Below are 23594 nucleotides of genomic sequence, written 5' to 3'. Positions count from 1 at the left end.
CCCACCGGTCACGCGTAGCTGCGACCGCCACAACGTCCCATTAAGAGGACACCACGTGCAAGTTATATTAAACCCAGTAACGTGTGGCTGCGACCACCACCACGCTCTGGGAAGGAAATTTGGCAATAACAAACAAGCAGGCCGGTAACGCGTGGTTGTGACCACCACCGCGCTCCAGTCCTGCCAACCGTAGCTCAATACAAAGAAAAGAACGAAGAACAGCATCGTGTAGTTAAATAACACTACCGCGCTCTGCTCAGTAAGACATGCAGACTTAAAGGACCCGCACTGAAAGGAAATCCAAGAATAGATACAGTAACGCGTAGCGTCGCTACCACGTTCCACTCTTCAGTACTCACTGTGAAAAGCAGACATGAAACAAGAAGAAAGATTCCCACGATCTCGCAGGGCCGAAGGCACAACAGGACCAGCCGACAGAGAACTCCTCTGTCCGACCGGTAACCAGGAAGTCTCCAGAATTACGCGCAACGTCTCATGCGCCGACTCGCTCAAGTACTTCCTTCTCGAGTGCTTCATGGGAAATGTAGTCTTTACTGCATTTGGGCAGGCGCGGCTAGGTCAGCCCTTACAACAGGCCCTCCCTCCTGGCGACTCCTAGGGCCAGGCTTGGCAGGGAACTTACGGCGAAAAGAATGCACCGCAGCAGGGGCATGCACATCCGGACTCCGTTCCCACGAGTCATCCTCCGACACATACCCTTTCCACGAAACAAGATACCACAGAACTCCCATTCTGTACCTGGAATCCTTGATGCAACGAACCTCGTACTCCAATCCACCATCACAGAGCACCAGCAGTGGGGCTTTACTTCGGGCGGTCAGCGCCGGTTTTAATAGGCTGCAAGGAAACACCGGATGGATCCGAAGCGAGCCCGGCAGCTTCAGTTTATAGGCCACTGGATTGACTTTCTTCAGGACCACGTATGGACCAATAAATCTGGGATGGAAAACGCTTCTCAGTTTGAAACGAATGTTCTTGGTAGAGAGCCAAACCTTATCCCCCACCTGGTATTCAGACCCGTCCCTTCTATGCCTGTCCTCCCACCTCTTGTAGTCTCTTCTTGCTTTAAGGAGATGGATCCTGATATGTTTATGCACGGAGTACAGGTGTTTCAACAGGGTCAAAACAGACGGTTGTTTCTCTACCACATCCGGAATGCTTATGGGCAGTATCTTTGCATCAAAGCCATATGTCGCACAGAACAGCGAGACTCCCAAAGAACTATGCCAAGCGTTGTTGTACGCCACTTCTGCAAACCACAATAGGGACACCCATGACTCCTGAGCCATATCAGCATAACATCGGAGGTACTTCTTAAGGGTTTGATTGAGTCTCTCCGTCTGTCCATCTGTTTGAGGGTGAAAACTAGTGGAGAGTGCAGAAGTGATAAGAAGGGCCTGACACCAACTTTTCCAGAACCTGGCTATGAATTGGGGGCCTCGGTCTGAAACTATCACATCTGGCACCCTATGTAGTCGAATTACATTGCTCAACAATAGTTGATCGGTTTGCCCTGCTGTGGGCAGATTGTGACAAGGTATAAAATGCCCCAACTTGGTGAGGCTATCAATGACCACCAGTATGGCCGTATTTCCTTGATCAAGTGGCAAACCGGTTACAAAATCAAGACTAATATTCTGCCAATATTTCCGGGGAGTAGGCATTGTCAACAGCTTTCCTTTCTTCTTTCCTGTCTCTCTCTTAGCCCTAGCACATACTTCACAGTGAGTTACCCAAGCAGTAAGATCCGTTTTCATATTATGCCACCAAAAATGCCTTTGTACTAAATGGATAGTCTTATGTATTCCGGGATGTCCGACTACTGGAGAATCATGACACCATGAGAACGCTCGCTTCTGTAACCCAAGCGAGGGTACGTACAATTTGTTGTCAACGACAGGAAGCCCCTGTTTCATCTTGCGTCCTTGGTCCTGGGCGACCCAACCCAACCACTGGACGGGGGTCTTTATTCGTTTGATTTGTTCCAAGAAATCCTCCGCTTGCAACACACAAATCACTTTAGCAGGTTCTACTATGGCCTCCAACATTTTATCATTGGATTCATCGATACTCAGTTGCCTAGAAAGGGAGTCTGCCTTTCTGTTCTCCGCACCTGGTCTGAACGTAATGACAAAGTCATATTCAGCAAACAAGAGCATCCACCTCATCTGTCGTTGACTAAGATGACGTGCAGTCTTCATATATTGCAGATTCCTGTGATCTGAATATACGGTCACCGGTAAAACAGCTCCCCACAAATACTGCCTCCATTCCTGGAAGGCCTTTTTGATGGCCAACAACTCATTTTCAGCAATAGTATAGTTTCTTTCGGCTGCGCCTAATTTTTTAGACAAATAGTCTACCGGATGGAGTTGGCCGGTGACTTGATCTCTCTGGGATAGAATAGCTCTAACGGATTCATCAGAGGCATCCGCCTCCACCACAAACGGATATTCTGGTTTGGGATGAGCCAGTACTGGAGCAGAAGTGAAGGCCTGCTTGAGATATTCGAATGCAGATTCTGCTTCACTAGCCATTGGAAAGGGACACCTTTTCTGAGGAGACGTGTCAAGGGAACTGCTACCTGGGAGAATCTGAGGATGAATCTGCGATAGTAGTTCGCAAATCCCAGAAAACACTGGACGTCCTTCACGTTTCTAGGGGTAGGCCATGTTTGTACTGCCTGTACCTTTCTCTCAGACATGTGCAAACCTTCGGGACAGAGCATGACTCCCAAAAACTCTACTTCAGTCACCCCAAACTCACATTTACTTAACTTGCAGTATAAACAATTTTCTCGCAGTTTCTGTAAAACACTTTTCACTTGGCTAGTATGTTTCTCAACCTCCTCAGAATATATAAAAATGTTGTCTATGTAGACCACTACACACAAATCCACATAGTCTTTCAGGACATCATTTAAAAATACTGAAAGGCCGCCGGGGCGTTGCATAAGCCGAATGGCATGACAGTATATTCATATAGCCAATAGTGTGTCTTGAACGCAGTCTTCCATTCATCCCCTGTGCGTACTCCAACCAAGTGATATGCCCCCCTTAAATCCAGCCTTGTGTATATTCTGGCATTCCTCACTTGATCAAATAACACAGAGATAAGGGGCAAAGGATACCTGTTGCGCACAGTTTGTTTGTTGAGCATGCGATAGTCCACACAGGCTCTTAAGTCCCCATTTGCCTTAGCTATGAAAAATAAAGGAGACGCAGCTGGTGAGCGGGAAGGTCTTATAAATCCTATCTTTACATAGTGATCTAAATACTCCTTTAAATGTTTAGTTTCAGGTACTGACAGGGCATACACTCTGCATGACGGAATAGTAGCTCCTGAGATCGATCTATTCTACAGTCATACTCCCTATGGGGGGGCAACTGTTCGGCCTGGATTTCCCTAAAAACATCTGTGTAAGACTGGTATTCAATAGGCAGGAGAACCTCCCGTTCCGCTGCAGTAGCCACTATGTAGGGAATCATTAAAGGTACTTTGGCCCTGGTTTCTGGTGGAAGAAAGTGTTCCTTACAGTCTTCAGATAGAAACTGTATTGTTTTCGTTTTCCAATCAATCAATGGATTGTGATGTCTTAACCAGGGCATTCCAAATATGACCTCATATTGTGGGGCTTCAATGATATTCAGAGCCAGTTCATCTTGATGTCTACCCTGTTTAACCGGAATCATTAAGATCACCACTTCTGTTTGCTCTGTAATAAGCCCAGACTTCAGAGGTTTGCCGTCAACAGCCATCAACCTCCTCAGGTGTTTCCCTCGCTATCCTGTTCAAGGCGAGGCTGGTTACCAACCCGCTGTCGATAACATTGCCTGTAGCCCCAGAGTCGATCATGACAAACACCTGATGGTAACCTTGATTACATTCCAAGTTCATAGGAAGGACTATGTGTGATTCTGTGTCACTAATGGCCAGGATGGACAATAAAGGGATCTTCCATGTTTTATCATTACTTTTCAGTTTCCCACCCTCATCCACAGAACTCACAGTTGACAATGCGATTCTTTCGTTCTTTGACTAACCTCCCAAGGACTTTGGTTTAGTGGGACATTCTCTTATGTAATGTCCTTTTTTGCCGCAATACATGCAGAGCCCCTGCACTCGGCGACTCTCTCTTTCCTCTTTGGACAAAGGAGCTCGTACAGCTCCTATTTCCATAGGCTCACTTCCTGTGTCGGAGGATGTTGTGGGTTTTCGAGGGACCGTTTCAGACCTATAAAACCCTCTATCCCATTTCCGTTGCTCCCCACCTCTCTCCGATAACCTCCCATCAAGTCTTAATGTCAAATTTATCATGTCAGCACAGGTTGCAGGTTGTGGGTCTATTTGAGCTATGATGTCCTTTAAACCTTCCCTTAACCCCTGATAGAACAAGGACATACGTTTTTCCTCAGGCCAAGCAGTCTCAGCCACTAACCTGTTGAAAGTGGTTAGATATGTTACAAGATCATTTCTACCCTGTTTGAGTTCGAGCAACTCTTTATCAGCGCTGAACGTAGTGGCTCTCCGGTCAAAGACTTTCTCGAATTCTGTCCGGAATGCCGGCCAGTCGGATAACACAGCATCATTGTTCCTGACTAATGGCACCGCCCAGTTAGCCGCATCCCACACCAGATATGATATGGCAAACGCTACCCTAGAATGGTGATTAGGAAACGAGGCAGGTTTGCATGAGAAGTGTGGCATGATCTGCGTCAGAAACACTTGCGTCTTGGAAGGATCCCCTGCATACCTCTCTGGACTAGCCAAAGGAATGGGGGGTGGTACTGTAACCTGTATTTGGGGATTTACTGTAGTAACGTCAAACGGGTCCCTAGTTAACTTCTCAACTTTTTCTCTTAGGGCGGCAGTTTCTGCTTTAGAGGAGGCTAACTCCTGGTGTACCAGTACTAAAGCTTGGAGGACATCCTCCATGGAAGCCATTACGACAATCAATCAAATCGGGCAGAGCGGTATTCTTGGCCGCGTAATTCTGTCCGGGATGTGCTCCACAGAATTTGATTGATGCTAGTAAGGGTCCACCTCCAGACGTTTCCAACACCCTGAGTATAATATATACAGGGTGTTCGAACCATCAGGTGAGGGAAAAAGGAGAGGGGAGAGACCCTCTGGGAACAGGAGACCTGAAACAACTAAAAGGCAAGTATAAGAACTATGCATAGAGAAAAGACTACTCTCATAAATTCTCGCTAATAAGGGAATTGTACCTGTTGCACAAAAGGTCGTTCTGGAAATAACAATACACCCAAGACCTTCTTCCAGAATTCTATGAGAAATCTGTAAATGACATAAAGAGATTAGCCTTCCATTCTCCTTGTTCTCATTCACACCCCAATTCCCTCTTTCAAATGAAACGTGGAACATACCACAAGATACACTCTTGGAACAATTACACTGGTCTTAGGTAAACCCCAATCCTTAATGTGAATATAAAGCAAGTAACAGGAATAACTTCTTCCTCCAGAGAATACGGTATTCATAAGATTCTTTGTAACATTGTATTCTCCTGAATGGTCAAACAAAGCAAAGTTCCACATTCAACAGGTTACCTTCACCTGAGCAATTAACCCTACTTTGGGTAATCTTCCTTAATGCAATAAACTGTAGCGCCTGGTTGCGACCACCATAACGCTCAGTATTAAAATGAACAGAACAAAGTCTTTTGATACTCCTTAAAAGTATACATGTGCTACACCTGAGCATAGTCTTTATACATCATCAATAATAATGCCCACCGGTCACGCGTAGCTGCGACCGCCATAACGTCCCAGTAAGAGGACACCACTTGCAAGTTATATTAAACCCAGTAACGTGTGGCTGCGACCACCACCACGCTCTGGGAAGGAAATTTGGCAATAACAAACAAGCAGGCCGGTAACGCGTGGTTGTGACCACCACCGCGCTCCAGTCCTGCCAACCGTAGCTCAATACAAAGAAAAGAACGAAGAACAGCAACGCGTAGTTAAATAACACTACCGCGCTCTGCTCAGTAATACATGCAGACTTAAAGGACCCGCACTGAAAGGAAATCCAAGAATAGATACGGTAACGCGTAGCGTCGCTACCGCGTTCCGCTCTTCAGTACTCACTGTGAAAAGCAGACATGGAACAAGAAGAAAGATTCCCGCGATCTCGCAGGGCCGAAGGCACAACAGGACCAGCCGACAGAGAACTCCTCTGTCCGACCGGTAACCAGGAAGTCTCCAGAATTACGCGCAACGTCTCATGCGCCGACTCGCTCAAGTACTTCCTTCTCGAGTGCTTCACAGGAAATGTAGTCTTTACCGCATTTGGGCAGGCGCGGCTAGGTCAGCCCTTACAGAGGTTGGCTAGGTTGTCTATCAGGGTGGCGGAGTTGGCATCGTTGTTGTTCTCGAGGTGGAAGTTCATGTCCCCGAGGAGGATGGAGTAGGTGGAAGTCGGCAATGGAGTCCCTGAACAGGGCCCGTGGTCAGGGAGGCCTGTAGACAAGTGTTCCTCTGAGGGTGGTGTTGGGATCGGTGTGGATTCGGAAGTGGAGGTGTTCGGCAGAGTTGAGGGAGTCGTCTGCGCAGGTGTGGACCTGGAGGGTGGACTTGTGGACGATGGCTATTCCTCCTCTGATTCTGTTTGTGCGGTCTCTGCAGGAGATCTTGTAGCCCTCAGGGATGGCTATGACGATGTCCGGTGCCGAGGAGTCGTTCCACCAGGTCTCGGTGAGGAAGGCCACGTCTGGGGCGGATGTGTCGAGCAAGTCCCAGAGCTCAACAGCATGTTTGCGTGCGGAGCGGGTGTTGAGGAATATGCCTCGAAGGTGGTTGGGTTCGGTCCTTGGGGGTTTGGTGGTTCTGTCCCATGTGAAATTGCAGGTGTGGCAGGAGAAGGGTCCGTGGGTGTGTTTCGGGGCGGCTTGGAAGCAGCGGCGGTTTCGGCCGGTGTTGAGGGCGTGGAGGGTGTTGCATCATATCGGAGGCTGGCGTTGTGGCGTGCGCGAGGTCTAGGGGTTCTGGCGCTAGGTGCGATCCAGGCACAGACGGGCGTAGATGGGCCTGCCTTTGGCGCGCCATTGGCGTGCCCGCTGCGCGCGTCTACTGCGCGTCCGGGCAGGGGCCGCCATTTAAGGCGGAGAGGGAGGAAGGAGCAGCTGGGAGACGGGAGCGGGGCGGCGAGGGGGCGTGGCCTCAGGAGGGGGTGGTGGGAGAAAACAGCGGATACAGAAGGGAAGAGTGGGGTAAGGGGAGTGTAGAGCTGGCAAAAGAGCGGGAAATGAACACTGGCAAAAATAGAAAACAGAGAAATAACAGTTCAGTACAATCAGGAAGTTAACTTTGAGGCGGGAAAATGGCAGCAGCAGCGGTCACTGCGGGCGCGAACTCGCGCTGGGAGGCGGCGACGGGCTTCTGCAGGTGGAGCTGCGTGGCGGTCGGGGAGGCGGCTCGACCTGCAAGCAGGTCAGATGTCACAGCGGCAGTGAGGGGTTCGATTGCTAGTGCGAACAGGAGCGGCGATAGCGGGCACCCCTGTCTAGTACCTCAGCGTATAGGGATGGCATCGGAGATGTATGATCCCAACCGTACTCTAACTGTAGGGTTTTTGTATAATAGGTCAACCATCAGGCTCAGAGCTTTTCTTTGTAGTTTCTTTTGAACAGAGATGCTGTTCGCAGGATTTCCGGTCTTTGTTGAAGGCAGTAAGTCCTCCCAGGGGTTCTGGAGGTCGCTGCCTGCAGGACAAGTAGACTTTTGGTGCAGGATCTCCAGAAACTGCAGATGGGCTGGTGGGGCTGGGTCAAGTCAGTTCTTTTCTGTACTCTCTGTGTGACTTCTTCCAGCTTTCTTCTTCATAGGTTGCAAGAATCACCCCTCTGGGTTCAGGGCTGCCACCTAAATACTGTATTTAGGGGGCGTTTTAGGGATCTTGAGGTCAGTAGCCAATGGGTGCCTTCTGAGTGCATTTTACATTAAATCCCACACTGGCATCAGTGTGGGTTTAATGTGCTGAGCAGTTCAGTGAAGCCATTATGGAGCTGTGCAGTTCGTAATGACCAATGTCCAGACCATATACTCTTTATGGCTTCACTACACTTACAAAGTCTAAGAATGGACTTAGGCAATGTATGGGCACAGTGCTGATTCAACTGTGCCCTTACCTGTGGTCTAGTGCACCCTGCTAGAGGGGTGACTTCCCTAGGCCACAGGCACTGGATGGCAGGCCTGGCACACAGGGATGTGTGCCAGGTCAACTCTTCATTTTTCTCTGCACCAAAACATACAGTCTGCAATGGCAGTGTGTGGGTGTTTAAGGGGCAGGGCCTCTAAGGGTGGCACAATAGGTGCTGCAGCCCATAGTTGCCTTCTCTGGTCACAATGCCCTTGATAACCATGGTACCTTTTGCAAAGGGCTTACCTGTGGCCAGAGATGGGCCAATTGTGGGTATAAAGCTACATTTTAGGGAAAGAACACGGGCCCCGGGAACTTGATTGGCAGGGATCCAGGGCACATTAAAGTGCATCATAAATCTGGCAAAAAGTCGGGGGTTACTGTAACAGAAACCCACTTTCCTACAGCTAGTGAGTGTTGTGTAATAGATAGAAGTATTTTTATATATACACTGGGTGGTTCTTTTTAGTTTAACCTACACTACATAATTAGATCTGGTAAAACAAGCTGCTTAACACTCCTACAAGATAAGCCTGAAGGCTACTCTCCACAGCTACTGCTTAGAGAGCTTTCTAGGCTTGTCTAAGACCACTAGAATCACCATTAGGGTTGCATAGATTAGTGCAAGATGCTTCACTTAAATAAGTGTGCAACATATACTAAACCAGCCTCCTACAGTCGGGGTAACGTCCTTCAAGTGGTTGGATGGCAAAGTAATCTAAAATTATTTTGTCTCCATATCGTTGCCTTCAGAGAATTTCTTGGGCCACCCCCTCCATTGACAAAGACCTGTCTGTTAGAACCCTGTATACCCCGTGTGGATCATCTGGTACCCTTTGTAACTCTACCTTGTAAAAGGCACCCAACACCGTTTCGCCATCGTAGTCCTTTAACCTGTAAATATATATACCTTCTTTAAGCTCCACACTCCCCACTATAAATATTTTGTCGCTAAACGTCTGCTGGTAGCTCTTCATAAATTGAAACCCTAACATGATCACCTTCATGTAAAAGAGACTTCTTTACCTTGGCAGTGAAAGTGCTCCTGTACACCATTCTCCACACCGGAATTATCAGTCATTACCTCCACGGGAGACGTTCTGATGGTTCTTTGATAACTGGCGTTATAAGCATCCGTAAACGTCTGTAGAACATCCACATATCGTTTGGTGTTGTAGGCTGTGAAATATCTCCACATATTAGATTTTAAAGTTCTGGTAAAACACTCTATAACAGCAGCTTTTAGCTCCTTGTGTGTGTTACAAAATGATGAACATTGTGCTGTTTAAAAAAGCTCTGAAGCAAATTGTTTAAAAATTATTTTCAGGAGTCTGTTTGCAGTTTTTGAGGTGGTTCTTCCTTTCCTGAAGAAGGCTTTAAAGGCTGTGGTGATGTTAGTACCACTTTTATCGCTTAGCGCTTCTGCAAAGGCATACTTGGACGATACATCTGTTACCGTTAATATATATTGAGTTCCGTTATTATCCTTAGCGAGATCTTGAGGACTGATAATGTCCGCCTGCCACTGATAATCTATCTGCGCATTAAACTTGGTCGGTCTCCTCTTAAAATGCCTCCTGGCTGGCTTGTGGAGTGAATACGCCTCTTCCCCAGATAAACAGTTCTTCACCTGCGCTCTGTTTACCGGTTCATTTTTAACTAGAGCCTTTCTAAACAAAGCTTCAGCGTTTCCGAAGATTCAGACCCCGCATGTATCGTAATAAAGCTTCCTTAACCCGTCCCCCTACATGTTATCAGCCCCTACATCACATGAAATGAAAGACAAAGGTTTTGTGTAAGGGCATTTTATTAAAAGTAAAGAATGTTAGCAACACATGAACAGGGCATACTTGACAGTTTCATGGTACACATCTTGTTGTTGTACAATTTGCTGACTTTTCACTATGTATACATAATATGACACATGCTACAGACATTATTAGGGGCCCTACAGGTAATCTGCCTCAGTGTTACAAGTTTTGTTATTTTTACAGATATAAACTCAACAGCTCTAGACAGAACTTCCTGCTCACCACTCCCACAACTGCACACTTAGGATACTGACGGCATTCAAAAGATCGTACAATTCTCTGTCGTATAATACAAAACTTTTATTTCTGAAATAATCTTCTATCAGAAGTTCCAAGGGGATATGTAAGCTGGTCGTCTGTGATAGTACTAACTCCCTCATTCGGCATTTGTACGCACTCCAGTATTTATCCTTTGTAGGTAGCCACACATTGCTACACCAGTTGGCTATGCACGTCGGACTGTCACACTGCATCGCTGTGGGCGGCTCATTACGCTTCAGATCGTGCAGAGTTACAGGTTGCATTTTAGCTATTCTTTCTTTAAGCAACACATATACCAATCTGGCAAACCTCTGCATCCTGGGCGTAACTCAGTAGCGTCTTGCGCATCAACATTCTGCTGCTTGTCCTAGAAGCAAGTAAGTATGTAACATTAAATAATAGTATAATGACACACCACCGGGGGACTTGTCATTTTCTAAAACAGTTTTTGTAGGGCTAAAGAGACGACTCTTCTGTTTTTCAAATAAATATCGCACATACGTCTTTCTATAGCCCTTTCAGCCATCCTTCTAAAAATAAATAAGTACACAAATCTTGCATTCAACAGAGTTTTGAGCTTGGATCACTCGAGCATTGGATCTCTTTAAGCGTGGTCAACAAGACCTCAATCATATCATGGTAGACATTTTTCTTTTCCTCGGATAAACAATACGCCAACCTTAAAAGTTTATATACTATGTGCGGGTCTAGCAAGCTACATATATGATGCATTGTTCTTGAAGTGTATGAGTCGTAAAGACACTTGTCAACCTCCTGCTGCCGATCATTAATCGTATGACTGTAACAGAGGTGTAATAGTCACGTTTGACACACGCGTTCAAAACAATTGCAGCAAAACCTTTAACAGGCCATATGACCTCGTAATTTGTTGGGACTCAGTGGCAGCTCTGAAATCTTGAGAATCGCTGAGGTCCATTGAAGCATAACCGGAGTTGCACGACAATAGCCTCCCAAGCCGATTCCTCCAGAAACCCCATATCTTCATAGACCGGTGAGATAGGAGCTGTCATGGATTCTTCACCATCTTCCATGTCGATAAAATTGTATCCAGTGGGGGAGGCCCAGAGAAAGTTGCACTGGCTCTCTATACAGGCTAGAGTTACCTTTAAGACTTTGTGTGTTGGCCACAGGATTCTCAATGAGAAGGGGCCAAGGTTCCTGCATCCCCTTCTCACAGCCTATAGGCCTGTGTGGAACATGAGATCTCTGGGCACAGCTAAAACGACTGTACCTAAGGTGCGGAAGGTACGAGCAGGAAGGTGTTCCTTCAGCTTTCTTGTGGCAAAGGCATGGAATGACTTGCCTATGGATTTAAGGACGTGAGCATCTGAGACTCTGTTAAGGAAGAAACTAAAAACCTGGCTCTTCCTACACCCTCCGGGTTGTCGGAAGTAGGCCTTATTTCTTGTACCGTTGGGGCTAGAGGTAGATAGAGGGCGGTACTTGAGGGCAGTTGCTGTGGTACTGTTGGTGTTCTAGTGTGGGGACACTCTATTGGAGTAACCAGGTGCTCTACAAGCTAAATAATAATAATTTGCTTTGTAACTCGAGGCTTCACTGCTGGAGCCCTTAATAGGGATATCAGTCGCAGCAAATTCTTGAGGCGTAGCGTTTGCAACTGCTGGCAGAGCTCCTTGTCAAAACTAGTGTTGTCATGACCACCCTCTTTAAGGTCACTCTGCTGCGTGTTCTTCTCCATTGCCCCTGGTGTCAGGCTACGATAATATCTATTCATAATGTTCAAACGACCATCAGAGGGTATCTTTTTGATGAGGTGGCTGTATCTATTCATAATGACCGAGCAATCTCGTTCTGGATGTCGTCTCCTGGGTTTGGCATAGGTTGCTTAGGGTCTCCTTATATGTATTCTAAGCTTCACAAAAAGGGCATACGCCTCTACATCACATCATGGTAACCTCATCTCGAGGGGCAGTTTTTCGTTGAGGGCTGCCGCAAAGCCCTAACCATGTTTTAGAACCATGAGCATGTGACTAGCATGTGACCAGGGTGATGTCACAACACTTCTCTTCCAAGGAAAGGCCGTGCCTTTAAGACCTCCAGGAACCCCCAGGCTCCCGTCATGCGCCACAGGTGACAGTTAGGTCAGTTCTTTTGGACGGCGTATAACAGTGTAATCACAGCATGGGTAACAGGTAAATATACAGGCCTGGTATTCGTCCGGGGAGGAGGGAGGGTTGCTTATGACTTTGATGAGTATACCCCTGAAAGAGAACTAGGATTACAGGTAAGTAAGTTATCCTTCTCTTCCAGGGGATACTCATCAATAGTCATAAGCACTGAATAGATTAGCAAGCCCATCCACATACCCTGCGGGCGAATACCAGCCTACCAAAACATTTTACCAACAGATATTACCCAAACAAATTTTTCAGGGATGCTTGACCAAACTGAGCATCCGCCTGAGTGTCAGAATCAAGGCAGTAATGGCGTGCGAAGGTATGAACCGAACACCATGTGGCTGCCTTACAAATTTCATGAATTGGTACATTCCTAAGCATTGCTATTGTAGCAGCTTTGCCTCTTGTAGAATGTGCTCTCGGCGTATCTATATATATGGGTATTTATGTGTGTATATATATATATATATATATATCATGTGACCAAGGCCTCGTATAGGCCGAAACGTTATGCTGTCTGTTGCAGATTAAATTACTCACAGAACAACCTGGGTCTCCTGTTTCTTGGTGGCAGTGGTGGGAAAGCGAGTCCGTGTGCTGCTTGCTGCCTGCGGAACCTGTGTTCATATATATATAGTGATCAAGGCGGCAGGAGCCCGTCGAAACGCGTCTGAGCAGAAACTGAAAAGGAATAAATACGTTTGAATTGAAACTCACGGAGTCAGCGCCTTCTTTAATCAGAAGATTGGTTTGGTAAACAATATATATATATATATATAGAGAGAGAGAGATATATGCATATTATTTGCTATTGCTCCGGGATCCCGCACGTGGGCGGGACTATTCACTGCTTATGACTTTGATGAGTATACCCCTGGAAGAGAACTAGGATTACAGGTAAGTAACTTATCCATGTGACCCAACACAGTCACGTGACCCTCCTGAAGTGATGTCACTGCCTGGGAGGGCCCCCAGGGGCACCAAAGGCCCGGTAACAAAGTAACATCACTTCCGGGAAGGGACAACGGTCAGTATTTGCTTGATGTGAGAAGTATCCCTCATTTACAATTTACGCAATTGTATTAATAATAAAAAGAATACAATGTAACTGTTGACAATATGCAGGTTTCCGGAGCTCTTTTAAAACTGAAAGAAGGGAGTGTGGTTTGGTGTTGAACACAACTGCTGCATTTTTCTTCACCTGGCCTGCTGAGTCCAGCCAGGACTGCCTGCTGGGAAGTATCTGCTACAGGTCAGAGGCGTAGGAAGTACGGGGGCAGTGGTCGAAATGCATTAAAAAAAAGTATGGGAAACTGTGATTCTGTACACAAAGGAAGCGGTAGAGGGAGAGTGGGGGTGGGTGGGGCTTAAAACGTGAGGCCAAAAAAAAAATTCTGTAACTTTTTTCTGTCTTTCAACTTCAAGTAACTACATATAACACAACGCGGAGCTGAATTGAAAATAAATGTACGTTAATCGGTGGGAAATGCACTATTGTACATTATTAAACCTCTAATGTACTTCAGAGGTCTGTGTCTGTAACCAGAGAGCGATCCAATGAACACTTTGTTCAATTGTTACAGGGTGCACAGCCTGGAATTCTCGCCACTACCTACGTGGCTCCATAGTGAAACTTTTTGAACATTTTAAACTCACTTTTCTCATAATTTTATCAGCAATTTAATCAATACTTTATCCATTTTTATCGGAATTCAAACAATTTGCACCGTAGGTATTCAGAACTTTCGTGTTAAATTCACATTGTAATGTTCCACAATAATGACATACCAAGATTAAGTAGGTAAATCTGAAATACCGATTTCTTAATAACGAATTTTATCGCTTCTCTATTAAGAAATTGATATTTCCTATGTAGGTAAAGATTTGGTAAAAAATACTGCATCCTTAATATTCCTTATTACCGAATCGGTAATTGAGATTCGGTAATAAGGAATACCTACCCATTCATTTCTATGGACTTGGAGGCCCCATAGGAATGAATGTGAAGACATTCAGTATTAGCGATTCGGTATTACTGAATCGGTAATACCGGGAGGTATTTCAAAGGTGCCAGGGTGTCCAAAGGACACCCTGTTGCACCCCTGAAATGTGCATGTGTGCACATGTGGCGCACATCCATGCCCTATTGGCATGGATGTGTGCCATACTTTTAAAAAGCAAAAAAGTGCTTTTTTAAAGGAAATCGGCAATTACCACCAACTTGAAGTAGGTGGTAATTACTGATTTCTTAAGGCTCAAAAGCACTCTTTAATGGACTTCCTACATTGCATTTAAGGAATGGGTATTACTGATTCCTTAAATGCAAGAGCAATGAGGAATCGGTATTAAGGAATCGGTATTTAGCGATTCCTTATTTACCGATTCCTTACCTACATTAGGAATGGCTAAAAAATACCAGTCAGTAACGCTGAAATGTACTGAATTTCGGTGTTACCGACAGTATTTAGCCACCTTCATCTAGCCCTAAATGTTCTTCAACTTGTGACATCATATAGTTCATCCCCCATTTTTTTTATTATTTTGTTTTATTCGGAACTTCTGTGTTAAATTCACATTGTAATGTTCCACAATAATGACATTCCAAGATTAAATGTTCCTCAAGTTGTGACATCATACAGATCATCACCAATGCATTTCGAGTACATTCTCTTCTTCAGGGGTCACTGTAAAATATTTTAAAAGAACGTCCCATTACAACCAGAATAATAGAATCAAAACTCCCCCTGGTTAAACACACCGCATGACATTAATAATATCCATGAACCAAATGCTGCCACTATCAAACTGAAAATGTTTCAGAAAAATAAATAACTGTGAGTGCTTGCTGAAGCTTTTTCCATCCATTCTCTCCCTAAACTCAAATACCACTTGATAACTTGAAACGCTTGAAACGTGATTATTTTATACCTAATCTATGTGCACAACGAAAGTCTCACCGCCAAATCTGCCAAACGTGCCCCTCCGTCGACATCATTCTAGTGAATAACTAACCCCTCCCCACTCCTGTAAACGTCGAACTAATTAGTGCCACATGACCCCAAACTTGGAAATAAACAAAATGCAGAACTTGTCACCCAACCACACGAAACAAAACATGGAAAAATACTGCAATGAAAATGAGATTTGCGTGCAAGCCTAGTCGCACGTCAAAAATGAATTTATAACTTTATAATTGATTGTCCGAATCCGTGTACAACTTAAATCAATACGCGAGATGTTTGCCAATGCCAAAGTTCATCATTAGGTCCAGTTCTTCGTGGAAGTTCGAATACCAAAGTCCAAGGGTTCGGAATCCACTGCATCTTAACTCTTCTACTTATGTCCTCAGTTCTTCTGCATGTGGGGTGCAAAGCTCGGTCGGACAGAATCAGTGAATATGCATAAATACGAGCCTGCACACCCTTATAATCCTTAACTTTAAACCAAATCCTCCAGCTGCAATGTATGGCGTGCAGCTTTGTCGCGGTCTGCTCTGCTACGGTGCTGCACGCAATACATTGCAGCTGGAGGATTTGATTTAAAGTTAAGGATTATCAGGGTGTGCAGGCTCCCATTTATGCATGGAACCAGAGAGACACAGAATTGAATCCTGGTTGATTTAGTGGAGAATAGTGATTTATGCATGTTTAGAGCCCAGTCCTTGACAGAAAGCACTGTGAAAACGAGTCATTATTATAAACTTGCATCACACACAGTATAAAATATGCTGGCTCAAAATCTGCATATAAAGTGTTAAGATGAAAATGTGCTTCCAAAATATAGATTTTGATAATACCTAGACTGTATGTAGTGTATTTTTTATATATATATATAACTCTCACTAAAAAACACACCCTTCACAGCTCAGCTGGTGACTCTTCTGCAATACCACCCAAAAAGTATACATCTCTGTCATCAGGAGCCTTCAAGTGATTTCATCAATTCAAGCCACTACCAGCTTCCAATCGGCCTTTATATATGCAGATTAAACCTTGTGCAAATGTATATTTTATCAGGCAAGCAGACAACCTGGCAAGAAGGGTTCTTTATAACAGCCTGCTCTGCCCCTCCCTCTATTTCACATCACAGGAGACTTACATTTCAGCTGAGGCATTTCAATTCTCTGAATTAACTGTCTCAGTCGGTTGTCTTGTCACAAAAAGTAGAGGAACTGTTCATCCTAAATTATCCCTCCCTCTCTGACAACTAAGGGGGGGTGTTGGTGATCCCCCCAGGCAGTGCTTAATTTGTAAAATATGAAGTGCAGGTGCTGAAATGTTTCTCGGAGGCCACACCTACTCACAAATAAGCACCCATGCGATAAACCATGGAAATGTGCGTGTCACACATAACCATTCCAGGCCATAAACCATGGAAATGTCACACATAAGCACCTATGCCAGAAAGCATGGATATCTCACACATAAGTACTGAGAGAAGGAAGCATGGAAACGTCACACAAAGGCTCCCATGCCAGAAAGTGGCGCTGGAACACTTTTCAGAGTGTTGGTGCTGCCCTCAATGTTACATCACTGAAGAAATCATAAGATTGTGAAAAATCTAAACATCACACTAAAGACAAACGTAGCAAATGAGCCTTGCACATTCGGGCGGAAGAGGTGAGAGTGTGGTTCTGTAGTAGGGGATCTATGTGTATAGTCATAATCTCGTGAATAGTCCTGCCCATGTGCGTGGACCCCGGAGCAATCAAAAATAATCTCTTAACCCCTTCCATGCTCATGACGGAACGGTTCCGTCATGAGCGTCGGTTGAACTGTGCTCATGACGGAATGTTCCGTCATGGTTCCATAAGCTCAATGAAACGTTCAGCACAGCGCGAAAATTCGCGCCGCGCTGAAGCGGTTAAGGTGTCGAAAAATGCAGAACTGCACAGACACTTAAGAGAGAATTAAAGACAGATAATGCTGCCTATATCCACAGGCTACACTGTCCAGTACTTCAACTAGAAATTCCACCAAAAATCCACAAACAGCAAAGCCTGTCCAGATTTCCCTTGCTTTAACAGCAAAAACCCTCTGGAATGATAGAGAGGAAGACCTGGACAGACAAGCCCCATAGGCTGCCATTATGTGGCTCAAAACAGGATACTGTGCCTTTAAGAGAACTTTCCAGAACTTCACAGTATCCCAGAATACACTGCAGGTCCCTTTTACTTTCAGTTCTTTTTTCCGGCTCCTGCAAGCAGGACCCTGGAGCATTGAGCTCTCCCTTTTTCAAGGGTTTATTGGTGATTTTTTTTCACTTTTTTCAAAGTTATTTGAAGTATTTTGGTGGTTTTTCTTCCTAATTGTCTTTTGGTGCACTCTTTGATTGTCAATATGCCTGCATTATTTGACAAATGTCCAGAGTGCTCCAGGAAGAAGGCCAAATCGGACCCACACGAGGTGTGTATCATCTGCCTTCCCTCCTCTCATGTCCCAGAGGAGTGTGACATTTGTCAGAGCTTCTCCAGCAGGACTCTGAGGGATAGAATTAAGATCAGGCTTCAGGGCCTGGAGGCCAGAAGACTGAAGGCTCAAGGTGGGTTTGGAGGGGCTTCTTCTGCCCATGCTGAGGCCCCTGGGGTGCTCCCCAGGGGCAGGAAGACCAGCAAGCGTCCCCATTCTCCGTCTGTGTCGATTGCACCGACTACGCGTCGAGAGGGATGACTGCAGTCTGTTCCCCGTCTCCCCAGGGCTCTGGGTCGAAGCGACAACGACGGAACTGAACAGGCTGCCGTCGAGATCTCCAGTGACGATTTCGTCGTCACCCTCGTCGGCGTCGAGTATTCGGCGTTGAGAGGCCCGGCGTCGGCGCTCACCGTTGAGGCGACACCGCCGTTCGCCGTCAGCGAAGAGGAGAAGGTCGTCGTCGAGGGGATCCTTGACGTCGAGGAGAAGGTCGCCGTCGAGGCGACGGTCGCCGTCGAGGCGAAGGAGATCGCCGTCGAGGCGAAGGAGGTCGCCGTTGAGGCAAATGAGATCACCGTTGAGGCGAAGGAGATCGCCGTCGAGGCGAAGGAGGTCGCCATCGAGGGCGCAGACATTCGCCGTCGAGAGTGAGACGGTCGCCGTCCGGTCGCCGTTCTTCGACGCCAAGAAGACGTGGAAGGAGTTCTGGCGCCAGGAGCCAGTCTAGCAGGTGCCAGGTGCCTGTGGGAGACTCACCAGCCCAGCCTAGAAAGGAAGGCGGATCACCGGGATCGGTGTATTTAATGGTTTATACCCCTTCTAGGCAGAAGTCAGTTACGCCCCTTCCTCCATTACCAAGGGGGCTTCCTCCGCGGGCTCCCACTCCGCCACCGCTTCCACCACTTCCGCCGCGCCCTCAGCCTCTACCTCAACCTCAGTTGCCGGCAGACAAGCCGCCTCCAATTCCTCCGAGGCTGGTTTCACTGCCCCGATACCCGACCCCTCCCAAGGGGACCCCTCGGCCGAGGGCTCCAGCCAGGCCTAAGTCGCCCGCCCCTGTGGAACAGGCGGATCGACCGAAGCCAAGGAGGTCACGATCACGCTCCGGACGCAGGGGGAGATCACGCAGCCGTCACAGATCCTCCACTAGGTCACGACGGTGCCATAGAAGGCGTGGATCACGGTCCCGGATGGACTCTTCCAGGACCAGGACCTATTCGCCGACTTTGTCGGAATCCCCGGGGATGAGAGTGTCTCCTGTGGACGACATCAGCACGTTCCAGGATGTTCTCCTGAGGGGTGCAGCGAAATTGGGAATCACGGTGACGGCTCCAACACCTACGACATCCGTGATTTTTGAGACGCTTCATAAGAAGCATTTATCTCGCCCTCTACTAACGCTCGTACCAGGATTGGTAGAGCCCGCGGAGGAGCTGTTCCTCACGCCTGCAGTGACGAAAGCCGCTCCATCCCGGCTTCTGAAGAAGTACAGGGCTCCGGACTCCGACCCGGCTTTTCTGCGGATAGACCCGATTCCAGACTCCGTTACAGTGACGGCGGCCAGGAAACAACATTCTACCTCCTGTCTTCTACAGTGCCTCCGGATAAGGAGAGCCGATGGATCGACTCAGCTGGCAGGAAGGCCTGTGGGACGGCGTCTACTGCCAAGAAGGCCTCTAGCGATGCGGCTTTGCTAGCGTGGTATGATCGTGCCCTGTGGGAATCCCTCCAGCAGTTCACGGAACTCCTGCCACGAGATAAGAAGGAGGATTTCCAGGAGATCCTGAAGGAGGGGATGCTGGTTTCGAACCAGATCATCAGCGCGGCTGCTGATGTCTCCCTTTTGGCGGCCCATGGATAATGTCATGGGATCAACCAGCGCCGCCATGCTTGGCTCAGGCCCACATCACTCAAGCCGGAGGCCCAGCAGCGGGTAGCCAATCTGCCCTTCTCGGGGAAACCCTGTTCGGCAAGCATGCGGACGATGAGATGGCCAGCATGAAAGCGGAGGCCGAGACCCTGACGGCTGTGGGCTTGGAGAAGCCCAAAGAAAAGAAGGCCTACCGCCCGTTCCAGGGACGGTTCGGGGCACAGGGCAGAGGGCAAGGACAGGCTTCGGGACAGCAGCAGCAACAACAGCAGCAGTTCCGGAGACCCTTCGAGAAGCGCCAGAAGGGTAGAGGAGGCCAGCAGTCCTCTACAGCGAACAAAGGCCCGACTGGGTCTCGACCCTGAGCGGTTACTTCCCCTACATCCGTTACCCGCTCCGGTGGGGGGAAGCGTTCAATTTTTTCTGGCAGAGTGGAGAAAAATTACTCAGGACAAGTGGGTGCTGAATATTGTTTGCAATGGATACAGTCTTCGGTTCACCAGCCCACCTCCATCAATTCCTCCGGTCAGCTCACAGTTTCAGCTGCGCGAGCTCCAAGCGGAGGTAGATGTCCTGTTAAGGAAAAGGGCGATGGAAGACGTACCTCTGTCTCAAAGAGGAAGAGGTCTGTACTCCTGGTTCTTCCTGGTTCGCAAGAAGGACAAGAACGAGTTCAGGCCCATTCTGGATTTGCGACAAGCAAACAAGTGGATTCGCAGAGAGAAGTTTCGCATGCTGTCGTTGCATCAGATTTATCCTCAGCTGCAACAGGGAGACTGGCTATGTGCAGTAGACCTACAGGATGCGTACTTCCATGTGCCCATTGCACACAAACACAGGAAGTTCCTGCGATTCCAAGTCGGCGCCGATCATTATCAGTACACAGTACTGCCATTCGGACTGAAGTCTGCATCCAGAACATTCTCAAAGTGCATGGCAGTGGTAGCCGCACACCTAAGGAAGAACAAGGTGTTTGTCTACCCGTACCTGGACGATTGGTTGATCAAGGCCTCCTCCTTCTCGGAAGCTCAAGCACACTTCCAGAAGACGTGCGTTCTCTTGAACAAGCTGGGGTTGCACATCAACATGTCCAAGTCCGTCCCGACTCCGGTCCAGTGCATACAGTACTTGGGAGCCTCCATCAATACGCTGTCAACAAGCGTGTCTCCTTCGGAGGAGCAACGATTATCACTCCTTCGGAAGGCTCAGGCTCTTATGACCACTCCATCTACAACAGTGAGAAGAGGTGTCTTCTCTACTGGGGTCGATGGCCTCTTGTATCTTCCTCACGCCACACATACGACTGCACATGAGACCATTGGAGGAGTGCTTGGAGGATCAGAGGAAAGGATCTTGGGACAACAGGATACGACTGTCTCTGCATGCTCTTCAGTCTCTGAAGTGGCGGTGTTCGGCGGAGAATCTCCTGAGAGGGGTTCCCTTCCACAAGGACATTCCCACGCAGACTATCGTGACGGATGCGTCTCTCCACGGCTGGGGGGCGCACTCCGGGAACTTACAGATTCAAGGGACGTGGTCTCAGTCGGAGTCCACGTACCACATCGATTTCCTGGAACTCAGGGCTGTTCACTTGGCGCTGAAGGCCTTTCTTCCGTCCTTCCAGACCAACTCTCTGCTTGTGCAAACGGACAGTACGACCACGATGTATTAACTCAACAAGCAGGGGGGCTCGAGATCGCGCACCCTGTCGCAGGAGGCGCAGGCGATCTGGCACTGGCTTCTAGCCAGAGGACTGACGATAACGGCTACCCATCTACCAGGTGTGCAGAATGTTCAGGCAGACGCACTGAGCAGACTGATTCAGAAAAACCACGAATGGGTCATAAACGACGAAGTCCTAGGAGAAGTCTTCGCAAGGTGGGGGACTCCAGACGTAGATCTGTTCGCCACCGCCGAAAACAGCAAATGCGGAGACTTCGCCTCCAGGTACTACCAGCCGGGGACGCTGGGGAATGCGTTATGGATCTACTGGTCGAACAGCTTTCTGTACGCTTTTCCACCCATTCCCCTGATTCCGACGGTGCTCATCAAGCTGTCCCGGTCCAGTGCGCGGATGATCCTGATTGCCCCGGAATGGCCCAGGCAGTGGTGGTTCACGGACCTGCTTCACCGGTCTCTCCTTCCTCACATACGGCTGCCGTGCAGGCCAGACCTTCTCACGAAGTTCGGGGGCAGATGATGCACCCCAACCTCTCGTCTTTGAGTTTGGCGGCATGGCTCCTGAGATAGTGCAATATGGCCATTTGAATCTACCTGAAGATTGCATGGACATACTGAAGGAGGCTAAGCGGCCTTCCACTCGGACTTGCTATGCTTTCAAGTGGAAGAGGTTTTGCATCTGGTGCAAGTCCAAGAACTATGACCCAACGACGTGTAAGGACGATGTCATCCTTCCGTATCTTCTACATCTGGCGCAGTCTGGCCTTAATGTCCATTCCATTAAGGTTCATCTTGCTGTGCTGACTGCCTACAGGAAATGCTCTTCACAGACTTCTTTCTTTCAGATCCCTGTGATCAAAGATTTTTTGGAAGGCTTAAAGAAAGTGTTCCCTCCTGTCCGGCTTCCTTCACCTTCATGGGAATTGAATGTGGTGCTGTCCAGATTGATGAAGGAGCCTTTCGAACCTATTCATAAGGCTTCGTTGCAGCACCTGTCCTGGAAGGCGGCGTTCCTCGTGGCCATTACATAGGCCCGCTGGGTGAGTGAAATTCAGGCGTTGTGTTGCCAAGAACCTTATACTGTATTTCATGCTGCTAAGGTTGTTATGCGTACTCAGCCTAAATTTCTTCCAAAGGTTATATCTGATTTTCATGTTAACCAGACCATAACTTTACCTACGTTTTTTCAGAATCCTTCCTCTCCAGCGGAAAGGTCCCTGCATTCCCTGGATGTTAGGAAGGTGTTGAAATTTTATCTGGATAAAACCAAGGATATTCGTAGGTCAGACCAATTGTTTATCAATTATGGATCAGTCAGGACGGGTCTTGCTACCTCTAAACAGTCCATCTCTAGGTGGATTGTGTCCTGTATACAATTGTGTTACCAAAAAGCTAATAAGACCTTAGGGGTTAAACCTAAGGCTCATTCCACCAGGGGCAAAGCTGCCACGACTGCTTTGCTCCGTAATGTTCCAATTTCAGAAATCTGCAAGGCGGCCACTTGGAAGTCGGTCCATACCTTTGCTAAGCATTACTGCCTGGACACTGATGCCAGGGCAGACGCTCAGGTTGGGCAGGCTTCGCTGCGAAATCTGTTCGCACAATAGTGGTATTATTATTTCTCTTTTCTCCACCGCCGCTTTGGTGTGGGGATGGGCTTGCCATTCCATTCACTAGATTATGACTATACACAGAGATCCCCTACTACAGAAGGAGTAGTTTATGTCCTGCAACTCCAGTTCTGTAGTAGGGGTATCTCTGTTATAGTCATAAGCGCCCGCCCTCCTCCACGGTGGAGAGAGATGTTCATGTAAGGAATGCTACAGGTCCTGCAGTGCATTCTGGGATACTGTGAAGTTCTGGAAAGTTCTCTTAAAGGCACAGTATCCTGTTGTTTTGAGCCACATAATGGCAGCCTATGGGGCTTGTCTGTCCAGGTCTTCCTCTCTATCATTCCAGAGGGTTTTTGCTGTTAAAACAAGGGAAATCTGGACAGGCTTTGCTGTTTGCGGATTTTTGGTGGAATTTCTGGTTGAAGTACTGGACAGTGTAGCTTGTGGATATAGGCTGCATTATCTGTCTTTAATTCTCTCTTAAGTGTCTGTGCAGTTCTGCATTTTTCAACACCTTAAGAGATTATTTTGATTGCTCCGGGGTCCACGCACATGAGCGGGACTATTCACTTGATTATGACTATAACAGAGATACCCCTACTATAGAA

Source organism: Lissotriton helveticus, chromosome 6, assembly GCF_964261635.1.
Source record: "Lissotriton helveticus chromosome 6, aLisHel1.1, whole genome shotgun sequence".
NCBI classification, from domain to species: Eukaryota; Metazoa; Chordata; class Amphibia; order Caudata; family Salamandridae; genus Lissotriton; species Lissotriton helveticus.
This window is presented reverse-complemented; position numbering follows the sequence as displayed.